Here is a 20936-nt window from a genome sequence, read left to right as displayed (position 1 = left end):
ACTTGAGATGTTTAAGAAGTTACATATATTACATTACACATTTTAAAAGGACTGCAGGAACAGAAAGGTTAAAAACAGATTCTACTAGATTAGCCGTATGACACAGCAAACATAAGAAATAAATGAAATGTGGGTCATACAACCATCTCTGAGCTAAACAAGTCACAATCCTGCTACACAATTCAACAACTCACACCATATTTTATACACACTGTGGAGAAGTAAAACTCAGATAATTTTTTGGGGTGTTTTGCTGTTTGTTGTGGTTTTTGTTGTTATTGTTTTTTTGTTTTTAAATAAATGACAGCTTTTCTTATCTGCTACAGGTAGTTAATACCAATTGGTTAGGCTATGCCTTATCCTCTGCTACGTGCAAATAAAGGTCTACTATTGTACTTGTAATTGGTAGGCTGCAGTACTTGTAAACAAGCTACAATTTCTGTGTTTCAAAGTGAAGCAGCCTGAAAACAAAACAAAACAGCATTTGGGTTTAACATACAGATTTTTCTCTATGAAACCTACTATTTTTTAGGTTCTACTCTCATGTAGGTAAGCTACACTGAAAATATGTTGTCAAAACTACTTTTTTCCTTTCAGTACATGGAAGACAAAGTTGCCCTTCACTCAACTCCATTGAAATGAAATATAATTCAGGTTTGGAATATATTTTACTTCCATATATATATATATATATATAAACAACAAATGCAATGTTGATAAAGTTCCATTAGATAAAGTTGTATAAAAGTTAGTATTAAAATTTTCCTCAAATCATGACTTAAAAAACAGTCAAAGAGAAAAAGTACACAATTACAGGAAACACTGTCAATTACAGGTTGTGTAGCCCTCCCGCTTGGTAAATTTTCCATGCACAAATTTAATGAGCAAAAAAACACCTGACTCAGGCAAGTGGAAAACTCACAGCACCTTTGGACCAACCTTATATCCTCTCCCTAACCCAGAGCCATGGACAAACTTACTGATTACCATAATTCAGTAAATTTCAGATACACTTTGTCCCTTCATGCACCAACCAGAAAAGACCCTTGAGTTTTAAAATAAAATTAGTTCATTACCAACCAAAAACAAGGGACAAATAAATCCAAGCTACTTTGCATTCATAAATATGCTTGCTTATGCATCAACAGGAGCTTGAATAGTTGCCAGGGTGTAATTCCTGAAGGGTCTTAATACAATTCAGGACCAGAGGTCTGGATACACCAGATTAACAAAACTCATGCTAGGGGATTTGGGAATTGCTCTCCCTTTTTTACTTCCCTCCCCACACCCCCCGCCCAAGAATATTTGCTCTCAAAAAGTGGTGTCTTGTAACGGTGACAAAATACCAGCCCAGTGAAGCATATGCCAAGCAGGCAGTTTTGCTCACCTGGCTTCATAAAGCAAACTGGCATTCTCTGTGCATCCCACAGCTATTACAGAGGCAATTGCTGCTGTGGCATACTTCTCATCTGCTGCTAATTGACATGAGGATGCAAAGTTAATGTTCAGCTCTGTATATTCTCCTCCCTAAATTGAGTCATGCCTTGCTCAAGCAAAGGATAGTACCTCACTTCTACACTCACAGATCCTTGCTTTTCATCCTGAGAATGAGAAATGCTTTTCTTCCATAAACAGCAAAGAAAGTAATCTTTTATCAATCACACTTTTATGAAAATCTCACACATTACTGAACATTACAAACAGACAGCAGTTGATCTCTATCTAGACACTCGCTGCATATAAACACAAACCATGGTGCTCTCATGATACAACATGTACTTTAGTGAATGGATCTGCCAAGGGATTTCCATCACATATTAATCATATTTCCTACAGTGTCATGTTTTGTAACAGTCTGCTGCTGTACATCACAGCCTACTTTGAGAGTTACACAACTTGTCCTTACATCCTACTCTTGGTTTCTCCAGTGAAAAACTAATCCATAATTTATGCAATAGAAGAGAAAACATATTTATATTTCATAAGGCTAGTGCAATTCCTCAGGTTTTTGTTTGCTACTATGTAATACCCAAGAAAAATCTCATTTTGGGCACTGTGCTTAGAAAGGAGCACATGGCCCCAGGAATGCCACCACTTACTTATGTCTGCATATCACACAGCTCTTCTGCATGTGCAGGGCAGGAACACCTGGTACCTCTGCAGCAGCTCCCTGGCAGAGTGTTGGCACTTCAGAGATACCACTTCTGCTCCAGAGGCTGACATAAGGTCTGTCTATGAATATCTTGCTCACTGACAAACCTCAGGGAATTAGCCACATCACAACATGCTCTCTGCTGCCTCCCCTCTGCCACCTCCAAGCTGCTTGCCTAGAATGGATGGGGATGGCCTAGAAGAGATGGGGATGGCACATGCAACCTCAGTACCCTTGTCACTCTTCACATCCCCAGTCCCAAGCAGCTTTTCTCTTCCACTGTTACTAGCAAGTTGGTTCCTAGAGCCAGCTGCTTCCCCATTACAACCACCACATTTGGTTTTGAACATGGAAATGAACAATACACTTGATTTAAACTTGCTAAATTTATATGGAAGTTTCACTCACAGGGCTTTTAACCAACACTATCTTCAATAAACAATACAGAGTCCAAAATTTAACTTGCAGAATGAGACCAGTTTCACCCAAGATAATGTCAGCACATTTTCAGACTGTCCTTATCTAATGCACTCTCCCCACTTCACTTTCATAATGAGGAGCATGATTTACTTCCTAGTTTCACCAAATTCCTTTCATGTCCTGCTAAATGCTTAGCCTGCCTTTAATGCCCAAAGGATTTTGCACATTTAGAATATGTTGTCTCTGACAAGCAGCTGTGGATGAGAAATGTGTTTCAGAAGGAGCTTCCAGTAACCATTGAGTGAACTAAGCATAAAAGGCCGTTGTAAGTAGATTGTAACTAATTGCGTCATTCAACAAAATAACATATCCACTGTTTCAGCTCCAAAACCCCTACGGCCTCCAGGATTCAAATCAGATTCAACCTCAGTGCCTTTGGTCAGCAACAGAGATGGAGGTAAGGGTATGCCAAATTAAAAGGGAGAATAAAAAATATTTTTAAAACATACAAAGAAACCTAAACCAAATAAAAATAAAACATCAAACCAAGAATTTATGGCAAAATCTATTTTTATTTTCATATCCCCCCCCCCTTTTTTTTTAAATTCATTTCTTTGAGGGTGAAAGTGCCTGTAACTTTCCCCATGTGAAACAGACTTGCTATTAAGTAGGAATTAGTAACTTTGATGACTACAAATACATCACAGGTTTTGAGAAAAATAATGCTTGGAGTTTCAATTTCTAGTTAGGTTCTCCCTCCCCTGCCCTGATTCTGTGCCAGTACAAACAATATGTCTCATGGCAAATATGGAAGGGTTTAAAATGCTAAAAATTCTCATACAATTGACAAGATGCTTTTGCTCAGATGCTGAGACTGTCTTTGCATTCAAACCTTCACAGAAAGGAAGACTGGCAACTCATTAAAAAAAATAAATAAATCATTTCCATTTTAAGTAGAGAAAAATGTATTTTTGCTTTGTAGTTAACTGGTATCTCAGTCTTTCAGAATGCTCTTTTAGATCTGTGTTTTCAAAGTGGAGTGAGAAGAATAGAGACTCCAAAGGAAAATATTTCCATGGAAAATTCCTACACAAAGCAGGGCATCTACTGAAGCTAACTGGCTGCCATTAAGTATTTCTCATGTGAGAGAATATAGGTGATTTTGAGAGTTCTAGGACTAGATTTTGCTTGCAAAATTGATCAGAAAAGAGTGTCACCACTTATGATTCAGTTATATCTAATCGCTCAAGTGGGACTGAAACATCTGGGGAAGGTTTGAAACATTTTCTGTCCAAACAAGAAAATGTAAATTCAAATACCAGTAAATGTTTGCTCACTGTTTTTTGACATAACTCAGATTGCACAAGACATCATTCATAAGGTAGCAAACAAAGTGAAGATTATACCAAAACAATGTCACATCTTTTGAGGTATGAGAAATTGCTCTCAGCTGTAGGTTTGGGTATGTGGGCAATTGATGAAACAGTTCACTACTGAAAGATAAATGAGTTGGTGAACATGCATACACTTAATTACACCCAAAAAAAATGATTACAGAAACTTGATACTGAGAAAATTGCATAGACTCATAGAGGAAAGGCTGAGCTCCTGGCTGCTGAATGCCATGAGGCTGGAGCCAGGTGTGGCTGCTGTGCCCTCAGCTTCAGCCACCAGCTGCCATGTGCAAACCGGTGGCAGTATTGCTGTAGATTCACATCTTCCCTGACTGTGCAGCTCAATTACAGTGATTAGCCTTTTCAAAGGGCACACATGTATTTTGATACTGAATGTCAAATTGATTCAAAGAGATCAAAAGATGCTTTGTCCAGGCCCTAAGGAGTTATTTGATAAAATTGTTATGAAAGGTACCTCACTGTATTTCCCGATGCTTTTTCCCTTTGGATTGTCACTTGGGCTCAGGGAACTAGTATTTAAATGCAAGCCTGCCCATCACTGCCAAGGCAAAGATACACACTTATTCATAGATAAACAAGACATTACTTTTAGTATAAATAATGATCTGGACATAATCATTAAACAAAAAGGCAGTATGCTGCATACTGGCTATGTGGAAATCGCTGCATCACTGCAGAAATACTAAAACTTGTGCATTTGTGTTCACTGTGTGGAAAACATCTGTCCTACACTCCAAACTTTAACATGCCTGTGTTTGCCCATGCCATATAGTTATATATTACAAATAAATACTTCATGAACTTTTATGGCTTTGGTTAGTAATAGTACAAGAGCATATTCAGTCTTCCATGTGATTCCCCCCCTAGTGATGTACACTCTGAAGCAGATTGATAGAAAATTGCTATTCTCCTTTTTCCAAATAGGTAACTGAAGAATAGAGGGAAGGAAAGTGCAAAAATCTCTGTATCATTTAAGTCCATAACTCACACCATTAGGTCCATAACTCCTTGGCTAAGGACCAGACAATCACATTACATCAACCCTTAACTAGGGAAAGTCTGACTTCTAAAGTTCCTCAAAGTGTCTCAGTCAAGCTTCGTCAAGGTCACACAGAAATCTATTGACCCTTGTTCTGTCAGGGCCAACATACATTCATACATTCATGCACATATATTCCCGAGCACAGTGCAAAAGGATGTGAACAATGAATAAGGACAAAGACTATTTTGCAAATCTGAACACATGAATGTGTTGAGCATAAGTACCCTTGCAATGAAAGCCCAATATTTCTCTGTCACATATATACATTAATTCTTTCATACATATATCTTACAACCTTTGCTCAAAATTAACTGAATTCTCTGAGTTTTAGTCCATGATTTAGGATGATATTGCCACAAAGTACTGCTGTTTACTTAATATGACTGCTCAGCACAGCACTCTGTTTGGTGTTATCTATATTCCAACCTATGAAATTCTAATTGTTAGCACGCACCCATAAGTCTGTGTCACAGAAATGTCAACATATTATTCTGAAAGTTATAATGTTCTGGCTCAAGCTTGAAAAAAAATACATTTTATTTTTAAAGCCCTCTCCATTATCAATACTTTTATTATTCAATTATGAATAATGACAGGAAAGCCTAGACTGACGTTGAGAAAATGTGTAATATTTGAGAACTGACAAGACAGAGGCTGATCTCCTTTCAGTGGTTTCTTTTCATCTGTGTTGTGTGGGAGCAGTAATCAAATCAATAAAACTTTCAAAAGAACAGGCTATAAATATTCATAGAAAAGAAGTTTCCTTCAAGTCAAAGTTCTGTACTGGAGAGGTGAAGGAGCATTGTAAGGGAAGTCTGTGTATGGATATGAAGTTGTTGCAGTGTTTAATAACTCATATTTAATAACTCATATTTAGTTGCTAAGGCAGTTTCTCAAGGAACTAAGTAACAATTGTTAGAAGGCTTTTAAAAGCTTAAACACAATTCAGACAGCTCTGCCTCCTAGTACAAGTTGTTCATTACATTTCATTCAGCTGTCACTTTGCCCAGTGAAGAGTATGTACTTATCAGTAGTAAGACTTCTGTCCCTTTTTCAATCAATTCCTTTTTGTTGTTGTTGTTATTGATTGCATTCTTTTTACTTCTAATTCCTATTCTAACAATATTGAATTGGCTCTAAAATCCCAAAACTCCCACTTGCTTTTTACCTTTAAGTGAGATTACTCCATGAGAGCAAGATGCCCAGCTAACAGCTAGCAAAACCATAATGTACTTCAAAGTCAAAAGTTCACAGTACCATGAAACTTTTACCACCCACATAGTCTTATCAGGAGTAAATGCATATCAAATGTGACAAAGCAACAATTGTTCCACATCAAAATCACTGATATCAATATGTAGATTAAGATTCACTGATCAAAGTTATCCACAGAAAAACAACAATTGTGAATTTTAGACGTACTGCCAAAAGCAATCTATGAACAATTTTTCTGATGCTGAGACTTGATAGAAAAGTGAAATAATTTTTTTTCTAGAGTTTCGATGTTTTCTTTTATTATGTTTCATTTTTGATCCCTGTGAGTAATTGAACAAACAGGTCTGGGGGTAGTGTTTACCAATAAAGCAATTCTTGGTTCTGGTTAAAGCAAACTCTTGTTGGCTTCTCCATCCCAGCTACAAAGCAATGCCCATGCTTCCCTGCAGGGTTAAAAGCCCCTTGCCATCACATGTTTCTGTCTGCCCTACAAATAATAAAATGTAGCAAAAGTGTTAGAAAATTAAAACTGTGCTAGATCTACAATAACAAATGAGATGTGAACAGCTAAAACATGTCAAGACCCCAGTACCTGGCCCTTCTCTCCAGGGGCACTGCTATTCCCAGAGGTAAGTACATCCAGTTTCTCCTGTGAAACACATTCCATGCCAGCACAAGTATTCTGTAAACACACCCTGGTTTCAGTAAAGTCACGGATTTAAAACAACAACTAAAAATCCCATAATCCTGCAACCAGCAGACTCAGACCTTGGGTCATGTTAAACTGATACAACTGGCCAAAATGAGTGCAGGTACCTTGACTTATTAGGTAAGCCACAAAGAATATTGAATATTCTTCATGCAGCACTTTAGGAGACCTGTCGCCAACTCAGTGTTCAAAAATGCAGATTTTTTTACCCTTTTCTTTTTTCCTCTTGTATGTCCTGTATCAACTCTTACTTATAAGCTACACACACAGAGCCTGTATATCCAGACCATTAGCCCTGGAACTGAGATATGCAGAGATGTTCTGGGAAACAGAGAGTAGTTGAGGGCAGATGGGAAGCAAGAAGACTGTCAGGAAGGAGATCCTCCTCTTTGCACATATTTAAGCACACAATTGCATGCTCTTATGTATATATATATATATTGCAATAGGACAAGGGGTGATGGTTTTAAACTAGAAGAGGTAGATTTAGACTAGATACAAGGAAGCTTTTATTTTTTAACAGTGAAGGTGGTGAAATTGAATCAGATTGCTCAGAGATATGATAGAAGCCCCACCCCTGAAAAACTCAATGTCAGATTGGACAGGTCTCTGGGCAACCTGATCTAAAGATGTGCCTTCTTATTGCTGGGGAATTGAAGTAGATAACGTTCATAGGACCCTTCCAACCTAAAGCATTCTGTGGTTCTATGATTTTGCACATTATGTCGGAGTTAAACATTTTATTATGAATAAAAATGTCTCTCCTGACACATACCAGTATATTTTAGAGATACAACTGCCTCAAAAGACTTAAGGTTATAAAAGAGCACTACCAAGTTGCTAAACTGAAAAGCTCTGAAAATCTTTATTCATAGCATTATTTTCCTGAAAAAGAAAACAAGATAAATTTTTTTGTCAGTGCAGCTCATTATCAAATACCTGGAGGTGTGAGGTTATTCTCCCATTTCTCTTTCTTGCTTAGCCTGCAGAAGAGGAGGCTCAGGGGAGACCTTATTACTCTCTACAACTACCTGAAGGGAGGTTGTAGACAGGTGGGGGTTGGTCTCTTCTCCCAGGCAACCAGCAACAGAACAAGAGGACACAGTCTCAAACTGTGCCAGGGGAGGTTTAGGCTGGATGTTAGGAAGAAATTCTTCATAGAGAGAGTGATTGGCCATTGGAATGGGCTGTCCTGGGAGGTGGTGGAGTCACCATTACTGGAGGTATTTAGGAGGAGAAATGATGGGGTGCTTGGTGCCATGGTTTAGTTGATTAGATTGTGTTGGATGATAGGTTGGACATGATGATCTCGAAGGACTCTTCCAACCTGGTCTGGTCTATCCTATCCTATCCTATCCTATCCTATCCTATCCTATCCTATCCTATCCTATCCTATCCTATCCTATCCTTTTTTCTTTTTTTTTTTTCCTTTTTCATGGGAAACTCTTTAAAATTGGAATTAATGTGGAATTCAAACCAGAAAAAAAATAGCCACCATGCATAAACATGCCCTACTGACTTCACATTTTGGCTTCTAGCTTCTTATATGCGATATTCCTTATTCAGTATAGCAAATAATAGGCTTAACTTTTAAAATGTTTGTTTTATCACTAATCAGGTAACATTTAAATAGTTGTGAAAGCATGTTCATTCTGTTGGCACATACACCAGTACATATGAACAAACATAAATATTTTGTCAAATGACATCTTTAACAGCTTTGCAATTTATTTTCAACACTGTCATGATGTGTCAGAAAATCATTCCTGGAAATCATGCTGTCACCAGCTCTTTAGTTTCCCAGAATTTTGCACTATGTATCAAAAGTCTTTTGTTAGAATATCATTACACAAGCAACTGAAGAAAGGGCAATTATAAGACTGCAAAAATATTTAAAATCTTTCAAAGGAGCAAGAATTAACTTCTGCTTCCACAGTATTCAATTTTCAGTAACCTAAAACTATGGAAGTGTGTGGGTTTTCCCTTTGCAGTGAGAGTGCTTTAGCAGAAGGTAGTGGAAGATGAGCACTCTGTGGCTCACAAGTGTCCTACCAATCCTCAATGCAAATCCATGTCTACACCCAAGCCACCTGGTGAGAGCTATAACTGAAGATTCACACTTAATTCTTTGCCAAAAAGAGCAGTATAAAGATGGGGATCTATAGAAAAGAAAAAAAAAAAATATAAGTTTCTCATAAAAGTTTGTGATTCTAACCAGAAGTGCCTAACATCAGTAAATGAATAGAAAATGCTCTCTGTGCATAACATAAAGCCATAGACAGCAATCAGGCAGTGCAAAAGAAATTCCAAAATTCACTGAAATATTTTGGATTTACATCCCCAGCTGGGTTTTGAAAGAAGCCAGTGTGATTTACAGTGGACAGGAATTTCAGCAAGTTGCAAAATCATGGCTATGATTTTTCTTTCCTGAGTAAGAGGAATCCTTTAGAAAAGTCTAATTACTTCACTTGCACTTAGGTAAATAATTCAAAATGGGATAAAATTCTTTATGAGACAGAGAATAAAGCTTTACGTTTATATAATCTCACATATCAGGTCACAGATGGGGGAAAATCATGAATGTGTGTCCGTTTGTATACACATATATAAGTATGTGTATGTATACTTCTTCCCTTACCTTCCAAAGTCCTGAGCTGGAATACAAATAGCTACGTTAGTGTAGACTAAGCCATCTGACTACACACAGAGTCTTGCTTAGACCACAGTCTTCTGAAACCAGATATGAAATAAACTCTCAGTTAGACCAAGAGCACCGAGAGTAAAAACTTATTTATTTGTTAAGCAAAGGGGAAAAGAAGAGGAAATTACTTGAAAATTTAACCTCTAAAAAACTCAGAACATCAGCTCAAACATTTAATGCTCCTCTTTGTCAAGAGAGAGGCTGTGAGGGACAAGGCAAGGCCAGTCTCTTCCCTTGCCTTAAGGTATTCCCTAGCCTTAGATCCTTGCGGAAACTATCAGCCTGCTGTCCTATTTAACCCTAAATTACTTGAGGGCATTACACATTAGGTAGGGTCAAATTCTTTGTTTTCTCCATCCTTTGCCTATATGAAACAATATCTCAGGAAAGATAAAAGAGTTACCAGTGACAGTCAGGAAAGTGAAGAGTACCACCTTTGCAGAGTGCATTTTTGTGTCTTTCAGTATAAAAGTTTTAGGATTAATGGATGCAGGTTTGATCTAGTTCCTACTTTGAACAAACATCTTCTCCCAAATGCCAGTTTTAAAATACAGAAGCAGGAAATTACTTTTTTCTCTGTCTCAGGAGACAGTTCATCTTGTAAAAGTAACAGCTCACTTTTCATCAAAAGTACAATATCTCTCTGAACTGAAAGACAAGAAAATACCATTGCTCAGTAATACGATATTGAGGTTTTTCCCCTAAAACCTGAAAGCGTATAGAGGTATGGACAGCACAGCAGTTAGGCAAGCTGCAGACAGTAAATCTTAATGACTTTTAAGCAGAACTGTTCCTGGTAGGAGAAGAGGTCAGTTACATTAATTAAAATACACTCCATGCTCTTATTCAGCCTTAAAAATTAAAAAAAGATGGAGGTAAGAAGAGTAATATTCTTCTTTTAGCAGATGATAACATATATTGACATTCATTTTTCTGCTGTTATTACAGCATTCTGAAATGCATTGCAGAAAAGTTAATTAGCCTTCCTAAAGGTCAGTACTACTCCATTACTACCAGAAATAAGCAACTACTAACTCAGACTCGTCCTTATTTACAGGGCAATTTTCATCAACCTTTTAGCTGCTGTGAATTCCAACAGTCACTTCAGTTTGAATTAGCAAATATGCATTCAATTTAAAACTCCCCAAGCTACATTTCATTAAAAAAATCCTGTATAGAGAAAGAAAACTGCACTCACTTTATTTAAGTACATTTTGCCCTCTCACATAGAAAATATTTGCCACAAAATATTTATAAGGGTTTTTTTTTAAGAAATATTCTGCAGCAGTGTTCATAAACTGTCTTTGAAGATTGGAACTGCCAGTAAGTCTAAGCACATCTCTACTCCTTTGGGCTTTTAGACACTTATGACATTTGTATATAGTGCTTTTCTTCATAAACATATTTACTAAGTTGTTGTCTGGAAGCATTTCCAACCTGAACAGATATTTGTGCTTATTTGACTCATCACCCAGATGGAAAAGTGTGGAAACCCAGACATTACAAATCTAGGTTAATACAAGAGTATTACTCATCATACTTTTATCTACCCCTTCCAAAGGTTTCCATTTTTGTGTAGGGATATATGATCCTGAAAAATCACACCGATATAACCAACACTGTCTGTGTTGAAGGGTTTGGAATAAGCCAAATGCTGTAAATTAGTTTTTCCATTTTTCCTTAAGAAATACTAACAGTTCATTTTAAAGAAGCCTGCGTAATAATCATAGAGGGGAAAAAACCAAACCCAATCCACTCTGTCTTATTTGTATTCAGCTTGAGCAAGGAAATCATAGTAGCTACCTGATATTCAAATACACAAACAAAATTGTCTCCTGTTTAAGTTCTATGAATTATCAGAGAAAGATGTAACTCCAGCTGCTTTTGCTTAAAGGATCTCCTTTTCCTGGAGCAACCACAATGGAACTCAACTGGGATTAAAACAGTGCACATTTTAAAAAAATCCCACTCAAGGCCCAAATTAATTTGTTCAGACTACAATTGTCTGACTCTATTGGACATTGTTCAGGAAAGAGAACACCATAATGAACCGGTTATAACACTTTCGTAGCAAGTAATTAAGCTTTCATGAACTGAAGCCTAACTATTTTTAGCTTGCCTTAAGCAGAACTTCTTTTTTGGGGATCAGAAATATTTGTAAGAGCAATCTGTGTCAGTTTGGTATCTCACAGCTTCATCTGTCAACACAAAGACAGGAAACATATTGTTTGTTGCCATTTTGATTTTCTCAGCACAGCTCTGTGATTCTCAGTAGAAAACAAACCTCTGCAAGAATTCTTTATGTTTACACAGAAACAAATGAAAGCTAAAATATCACGTTTAGTCACACTCCCAAAAACTCAGTGGAAGCCTGATCTTCCTCTCTAAGTGATCATGTACAAATACTTTGATATTCATCAACTGGCATTTTTAATTTTTACCCACCAAAAAAGTATCTTCAGACTCTCACATGGCTACTAAGACATTAATTAAACCCTTACTATATTGCAGGTGCTAAAGTTGAATACATTTTCCCCCAAATCTGACCACAAAATTAACTGCTTCAGTGGTTCAACATACATTAGCTTCAATCAAAAGGATGAAACTCTAAGACCTAAGGGATTTCCATACTATAGTCTCTGAGATCAATCTTAAGTAGTACTTCAGAATTCAAAGCATAATAAAAGTATATTGCCATGACACAAAAAAAGGGTGCAGAAGTTAATGGCAATAACAGTTCTTCCAGACGGGATTGTTGGCAATTTAAGTTACTTGGTAGGTAAATACTACAGCACTACATACATCAAAATGCATTAAAATTATGAATAATCAGACTACAAATATTTATTCTAAACAATTTTATATGAATTTAACTTACATTTAGTTCTACAGTTCAGAAAGATCAAAACAGATGAAAAAATTTGAACAGAAATAAATTCTTAATGAAATGGCTACAGATTAAACTTATTCTCAAAAGTAATACTGTTCCTACATGCATTTTTCTACTAGAATAAAGTGATTATATGTGCCTTCTGGTTGAAGTCACAGAGGTAAAGGTGAATGATCCAAAACTGTCTTCAATTGGAATAGGCATTAAAAAAAATGTAGATGTAGGACTCCCATACAGCTACATTCAGAAACATGGAGAATGTACAAAAATTCTACATAATGATACCCTACTCCTTTCGTGCCTTCAATACTATTCATGTAGCATACACACGCACAAAAATTAAGAGCAACAGATGTGCCTTTTTTTCTTGTCACTGACTTGAAGGAAATTGCTCCAGACATTAGCTCACAGTAAATCAAAGTGCTCCAGAAATAGAGTGCATATTGGGGTATTTATCTAAGTGAAGAAGAAATGCCCTTCCGAGAAGTTATTAAGACTAAGCGTTGAACACTTCTGCCTTTAGGATCCACACATAGGAGTTAGAAATACATGCAGGCAGTAACGAAATGGGCCAAATCAGGAGTCTGCATGCAAAGAGCCAGTCCCATATCTCTTGAAGTTTAAAAAAAAAATAAAAATTAAAAATTTTTAAAAATTGAATTTTAAAAATCAGAATCCTCACTGCAGGTACATAACAACCTTGAAATAAGACCCCACATGTATTTGATTCAGAATTTTGAAAGTGAAATTTCAGGTTATTTATTTTGATTAAATCACAGACTCACAGAATCACCAAGGTTGGAAGAGACCTCAAAGATCATCAAGTCCAACCTGTCCAGAGACCTCGTGACTAAACCATGGCACCAAGTGCCACATCCAATCCCCTCTTGAACACCTCCAGGGATGGTGACCCAACCACCTCCCTGGCCAGCACATTCGATTTCAATGGTGAACAGCTCTCTCAGAGAAGAACTTTCTCCTCACCTCCAGCCTAAACTTCCCCTGGTGCAGCTTGAGACTGTGTCCTCTTGTTCTGGTGCTGGTTGCCTGGAAGAAGAGACCAACCCCCTCCTGGCTACAACCACTTTTCAGGTAGTTGTAGACAGCAATAAGGTCTCCCCTGAGCCTCCTCTTCTCCAGGCTAAACAATCCCAGATCACTCAGCCTCTCCTCGTAGAGCTTGTGCTTGAGGCCTCTCCCCAGCCTCATTGCCCTTCTCTGGACACATTCAAATCCTTAAGTACTTTGACATCACAAGATGTTAATCATAAAATATGAGTCACCTTCCTTATTTTAAGACTTTTGTCAATTAAAAATGCAAACCAACTACAAGAATAGTATAACAACTTTCCATGGACATCTTTAGAAAAATAATCTGCGTTTGAGATGAAATCTCTTTTCAAATGTGTATTGACACAGAAAAGGAATTTCTAAAGAACTGTTTTAACTATCTCAAAATAAGTAATGCCCTTCCCAGTTCTCCATGAAAAGAACATACTCTGAACTGGAAAGTATTCAATACTACAGAGAGAATAGCTAGCTCTGTATTCCACTTTTTTTTTCCCCCTGCACACTTTAAAAAATAAACATAAAAACTCTACTGCATAGGACTGAATCACTTGATGCTACCTCTTCTACCCTGAAAATAGCCTCCAGATGCTAATTTTCATATGTCAGTAGAACTGAAGGGAGAAACCACCACCAACAACAAAAAGATAAAGCCAATGTCTGCAGTGGAGAAATACAATGTGTATTTAACAGAAGCTGGTACAGAGTGCAACCCTCTTCAGCCAAAAACTACATTGTGTGCCTCGGCTGTGTTCTGCAGCCCTGTACTCATAAACTCTTGATAAGCATTCCAGAGTCCTAACAAATATCTAGCTTGTAACCAGTCTTTCCTACAGTACTGTGGTCATAATTTTGCTGAACTGAGAACCTAGAAAATTCCACAGAAACTGAAAACTTGGCTAAACAATTTAGGCTAGGAAATACAGGATTCCACATAAAAATCTTCTAACCTAGTTTTCTCTAGTCAGTATATCATCTTTGAACATGACAGCACTTAGCCAATAAACAATAATTTCTTATTTGGTATCAGTAGACTAAGAGAAACTGGGCAAGTGATATAAGAGTGGAGGAAGTTCAAATCAAAGTTTTAGGATTGGACCAAAAAAACTGCACATTTCTTGAAGTAGCTAGTGTTTTCCATTTACTGTCTCATTTGTTTTAAACCTTTTGCTGGTTTGAGATCAAAACTCCTTGCAAAATTACTGCCATACATATAAAAAATTCAGAGCTCAAGCACAGAAAAAAAATCATATATATATATATATAAAAGCCTTCAGGTCATGTAATAAAACTAGCCGAGAATATAAATTATAATGCACCTTCCTCCTGTAACAGTTCCCTCATGAGCAAAATCATCTCTTAAAAATTCCTCCATGTTATTCACACACCCAAAAAAAAATAAATAATTCCATACACATTGCTAACTCCTTTCCTCTTCTTCAGGGCATCTACGAGTGTGTCCTTTTTTCTCTATATATTTCTAAGTAGGCACAAAAGGACAGGCCTGGTTACACACCATTCCCCAATTTCACTACCCACATAACTGTTTCTGGCTTCAGCTGCCACTTTCCCTGTGTTTCTTGTTATTTTCTAACATGAAGGAAAAAACTGTATCTTGTAGCCTAGTGACATGAGATGTCCCAGATGAAGAGGCTTGAAACAAGGGAGAATGTGAGCAGGAAGGAAAAAAAGGCAGAAGGGTTTTTTCACCCAGTTACCAAATTAGCATTCTCTTCTTTGCTCCTACACTCCTTTCACAACATCTCCTTCAGAGAAAGTTGACAAACTTTTAACTCACACAGAATTTAGCTCCATGAATAACCTCTCTGAACACAAATGAGACCAGGATCCAAATCACAAGAATCCAAATTGCAGAATCATAGAACTGTTGAGAGTGGAAGGGAGCTTTAAGATCGTCAAGTCCAAAGTTCAGCCAGAAGCCCTGGCAGCAGTACCAAACTCTGAAAGGTTCCTAAGGGAGTATCTTATAAAATTTGGATATATTTATTTTTTTTCTACCAGAGACTAGACCTGCATAAGGTAGAACCCTGCTCAAGGCTCCAAAAATTCCTGAGAAATACCTTAGAGGAGTTACATACAACTGAATTATTCTCTAAAGAATTGATAATATGCATCCAATATCACTCATTCAACCAAACACCTCCTCAGTCAAGCTTAGTTCTTACTAGAAGAGCTACACAAAGGACAAAGCTACAGAGCACAAAGTGCCACAGAACCCCTCTCACCCGCTAGGGAAGTATCAAGGCAAAGAGGAGAGAACCAATAGTGTCACCACATCAATGCCATAAGCTACTAGGTCACACAGCCTGTAAAACCCCGTTACCCCAATTCAGGCTGCAACTGCAGAGGTTTTGTATCAGTGTCTACTTACATACTGGTTACATCCCAGAAACAAAGACATTATTCAGCAGTTACCCAGGGATATCAGTTGTATAGGAAGTAACACTCAAAACAACACTTAAGTACACAATTTATACACAAGAGATCTGATTTCTCAGAGCTGGTCAGCCTCTCTCCTCTTTATATTAATGTGAAGAGAAATCTCTTCATGAACAGAAAGTTGTTAGCATACATTTACTTGGATAAAGGTGGGAACAGTAAGTAGAGATGCAAACATAAATATATGCACATACACTTAAAGGGCCTTGATGCACATACATATGTCTAAACATATTTCCATACCTTTAAACATACTGTTTGAGCAGTTAGAGAGTCAAGACGGTTTTTTCGTACAAAGACTGTATTATACTGTTTCTCCTGCACCAGGACTGAGCCATGGTATTGCCAAATACCAGGAAATCATTGTATTCTTACATACATACATGCTTACAGACACACATCCTTCTGCACATCTTTCACTGTTCCAGTTATTTTAAGTCCCATTAGCTCTGAGCAAGCTGAAGGAGGCTATGGGAACATCTGTGGCTGCCCTATGAGCATTTACAGGGAACTAATTGCTCCACTGTTAAAAAAGGTAGGAGAGAACCTCCAAAACCTCCCAGTGCAGAAGTACTTTACTAGACTGGACTTCATTTTTTTCTGCCTTGTCAGATAGGACAGCATATGCAGTGCTTCAAAGCAGCACAGTGGTCTACATCACCAGCTCTGAGTGGGACCTCTGTGGAAAGTACCACAATACAGTGAGCATGGTAGTAACTGAGACATCAGTGAAGCTGACAATAGGTGACTGCTGAATGTATATGCTTTAAAGATACCTAATGTCATGGAGCTGACAGAAACATGCAATTTCTATTAAAAAGAGAACTTTGAAATATATATGAAAGGATGAGTATTGGCAGAGAGGACTTTAGGACTATCAAAATAACTCACCAGAATCTAACATGTAAAAGAGAGAAAATGAGAATAGCATTGATTTGAAGAAATATTAAAGAATAGCCTGTTAAAGAACAGCCAAACAATCTAGAGGTAGTTTCAGTAAAACTACCCTTACAATGGATCTTGGTGGTATTTTCAGATTGAAGGGGGGGAAAAAATTGCTATTTTTTCCCAGTATATTTAAATTCATTTTGATTAACATTAACTAAGAGGGCCTCACAGGAAGCACAAAATGTCATGACTACATAAAGACTTCAGAAACATATGCCTTTTTCACTGATCAAAACTAGAAGAGTTAAAAAATGCTGGGGTTAGACATCACTGAACTTGCAAATACTGAACCTAGCTGTAACACCAGGCATGCTTTCTAAGCCACTAAATTGACTTTTCTGCAAGAGTTCTCCAAGGTCCTGACCCACAGAGAATCTCCCAATGCTCCTCAATCAGGCATACACACAAGTGTTAGCAGACTCAGGACCTTGCATTTTAACTGCCCCATGTGTGACATGCATCATTTTTAAATGTGCATGGGTGAATACAATTCCATCTCATACATGTATTTAGTAGCAGTGTGCATCAATACTGTCAAGTGCTGTCAAATCTGCTTATTCTCTCTGAAATCCTCAAATGTCCCTAGTATTTGTTCACGATCTAGTATTTAGCTATATCATTAACAATAGTACCATATGCAATAAATTATGTAACAGATGTATTATTAAGGGCTCACAACTGAACTAAGATTTTAAAATGCTTTGTCATAAAAAAGAAGCAGCTCCATTGCCACTTGCTGTCTCAAAGCCCCTTCTTTATCCAGATGCAGGCTGCAGCCTTCCCCAGTGAATGTTCTGTTAGGCCTGCAGTTCTTATTCTGGGTGAGTTCAGAGGGAGGGCATACAGCAAAAGATACAAGAAGGGTTGATGTAGAAGAACTTAAGATGAAAAGGATGTCAGAAAAAGATGGAAAGAGAATGAGAGAATGATGAAGAAAGCAGCCAGCAACAGAATGAAGAACATTCACTTGGACTTTCAGACAACTCAGAAAAACAGCAGATTCTCTTGGGGGTTTTGGTTTGTTGTTTTGGGGGATTTTTTTGCATAAGTTAGCAAGCAGATCTCTGTGGGAGCATTTTCATAGAGGACCACAGCTGAAGTTCAAATCCTCTCTCTGTGTGACTACTTAGCATGCTGTTCTAAGAAGCATCTGGTAATCTTTCAGTCTTCCAACAGCTATCAATACTTCATTTCTCTATCCTGTCATTAGAGATAGGTGCTTTAAAAAGAACACAAAAAATTATCTTCTAAAAACTTCTGAACTTTCTAGCTGAGGATGAGAATGTAGTTATAATTCTACATTCAGCATATAAACCATCTTAAGAACTGCATGAGTGCATGGCTAACCAGTGGCAAGCTGCCATGAGATATTTATTGCCCTTCTGAAACACATCACAGCAGATATCCTCAGCAAAGGCATGCTGCTTACTGTTGCATGCATCTTGGCTGGCAAGGAACACACACATGCCCAAGACTGGCAGGATACTTTCATGAATGGATAACGTTATATATCCATATATATGCACGCACACGCACTCACCCATCTGTCAAGGACAGGACTCACAAAGCACCACAGTGTAAAGCTACCCACTCAAGCACAGTGGGTTGATTCCTCTCAAAATCAAACTTCTTAATGTTGATGAAAACTAATGTGGGTCCCATGCTACCATCACAGTCTCTTTTACTGCTAGTTCTAGGGTAAAATCCTCATGTGTTTTTTTCCCTTTGATTCCCACCTCTACTGCCCTACCATGGCTGCAGAGTGCAGGCCAGGACTTGTTTAGCCAGCCAAAGCCTGGAGAAGGGATGTCTTCAATGTGGAAGCCAGTGTATTACAAATTATTTTCTTGACTGACAAATAATTTTGACTGCTTTTATGAATCACGTGTTTAACTTATTCTAAATCTGATCTCTTATTTTCAGCATATCATGGAAAGAATGGTTCTTTCTAATTGGCCCCTACAAGTTACCACTCACAGAGATATTATGCAACCACTAAGGTTGAAGTACTCTATGAAACAGGAAACATAGTGAGGAAAAAAAGAATAAAAAAACCAAGTAGTACAGATGGATTTTTACACTTCCACTGTCAGTGCTGTTCTTCATACTTGCAAGATGATCTAGCAGCATATCACTATGGAAATGTTATTTTAAAAATTAAGTGAGAACACAGGACATGTTTTTAAATGTTTTACTGTAAGAGTGGAGACACGAGTCTCTCAGTATCTGCAAGATAGTTCAAATATTTCATAGAGAGGCCTAATAATAGTTCTTTTAGAATCAGGATGGAAGAAGAGTATAAATGGGATAGCATAATAGAAAAGTGAAATGTCTTTGAGTGTGTGCCAGGTTATGCCCATCCCTGGAGCGAGCTGAAAAGGACCCAGCCTCTCAGGTGGGCAAAGAAAACCTGATCCAGATAGGCGGAGAGAGAGATTTGGGTTTTCCCCTTTCAGGGGGAGGGGTCCCTGGGGTCAAGGTCTATTCCACTCCCCATTACTGTCCAGCAAGCCTATTTAAGGGGAACCATTTTCTTGGTTCTCTCTCTTTTTCTCCTGCTTAACAGACATATCTACAGGAATAAATACCTTGCATATAACATTATCATGCAAGCTCGTTGACTCACTACCTATGAGGTAGCTGGTTACTTCATAAAACAGAATCAAATTGTTTCAGTTGGAAAAGACCTTTTAAGATAATTGAGTCCAACCATTCCTAACTACCAAGACTAGTGCTAAACCATATCCCTCAGCACCACATCTCTGCCTCTTTTAAAGACATCCAGGGGTGGGGATTCAACTACCTTCCTGGGGAGCCTGTTTCAGCAAAGAAGTTTCTTCTAATATCCAACCTAAAGCCCCCCAGGTGCAACTTCAGGCCATTCACTCTCATAACCCAGCTGGCAGATGCTGGCATATTTCTAAAAGCATTTAGTGACATCAAATGCATTTCAGCATATTTATGTCCAAATTTAAGACTACATTCATAGTGCCAACATGACTTTAGAGTGAGTGCCAACAATGTATAATCAAAGACCTTTTTAAACCATTAAAATTACCGAAGTTATTTTCTATAGAACATTACCTACTTAAAAGCCAGAATTAAAGACTCAAGTAGCCTCTGACATTACCTTATTTAACTAGAAGATTATAGCGTAAAATTAGGAGATCCACCTCTAGATTGAAGAAAAGCTTCAATCCTTTTTAGTTAGTCTGTTGTGTTGGTTTGCTTTGGGTTTTTTAATAGTGTTCCACTATCACATAAAATTAGGCTATGTAAATTAGAAGTGTTAGAGATGCTTCATCTCAAAGAACTTTGATGCAGGTATAATTTCAGGCAGCCTCATGACAGTCTGGCAGGTAAGAAGCACCACTAATGTGTTGGTTTTTTTTGAGGTAATGTCATCCTTAACCATTTATATAATCTTAACACTGGATACCAGAATTTAAACATTAGTTTCACAGAAAAATAATAACAAGTACTGTGGAATGAAATAAAGAAGTACAAATGTAGTTACATTCAAATCACTGGAAAAAAAACAAACCCTACCTTTGCTTTGATGGATTTTGTGAAGTATGTGAATTCTCAAGACAGGTTTTCTTTTTCCTACTCTGACTGCTTGATGCTTTCCACCTATTCATCTGAATATTAAATTAACACTTTCATACTCACAGTATCTGGGCATACTGCATTATTGATTTCAGATGGCCCACTGGTTTTGAGTAAGGAATCCTGCAAGTAAGGAGGACTAACTGATTGCCATCAAATTCCTGTCCAACATGCGAAGCTTGACTTTAAATAGTCTGTATCGTTGCTATGAAACATCTACAGTAAAGATGTCCAAATGCAATAATGTTTTTTTAATTATATTTGGCTTTCTCTAGGCTCTGGTTACTGGTCTAGCAAAACACAGCAA

At 37.5% G+C, this 20936-nt stretch overlaps 1 protein-coding gene across 3 annotated transcripts in view; it reads right to left on the bottom strand.

Moving 5' to 3' along the window:
- The window catches only part of KCNK2 (potassium two pore domain channel subfamily K member 2), a 103438-nt gene that overhangs the window by 28021 nt on the left and 54481 nt on the right, over positions 1-20936 (bottom strand). The gene's annotated exons all lie outside the window — the stretch shown is intronic.

The sequence above is a fragment of the Melanerpes formicivorus genome, unplaced genomic scaffold, assembly GCF_026170545.1.
Source record: "Melanerpes formicivorus ecotype bairdi unplaced genomic scaffold, bMelFor1.0.p_v2 SCAF_26, whole genome shotgun sequence".
In the NCBI taxonomy this organism is placed as follows: Eukaryota; Metazoa; Chordata; class Aves; order Piciformes; family Picidae; genus Melanerpes; species Melanerpes formicivorus.
This window is presented reverse-complemented; position numbering and strand designations above follow the sequence as displayed.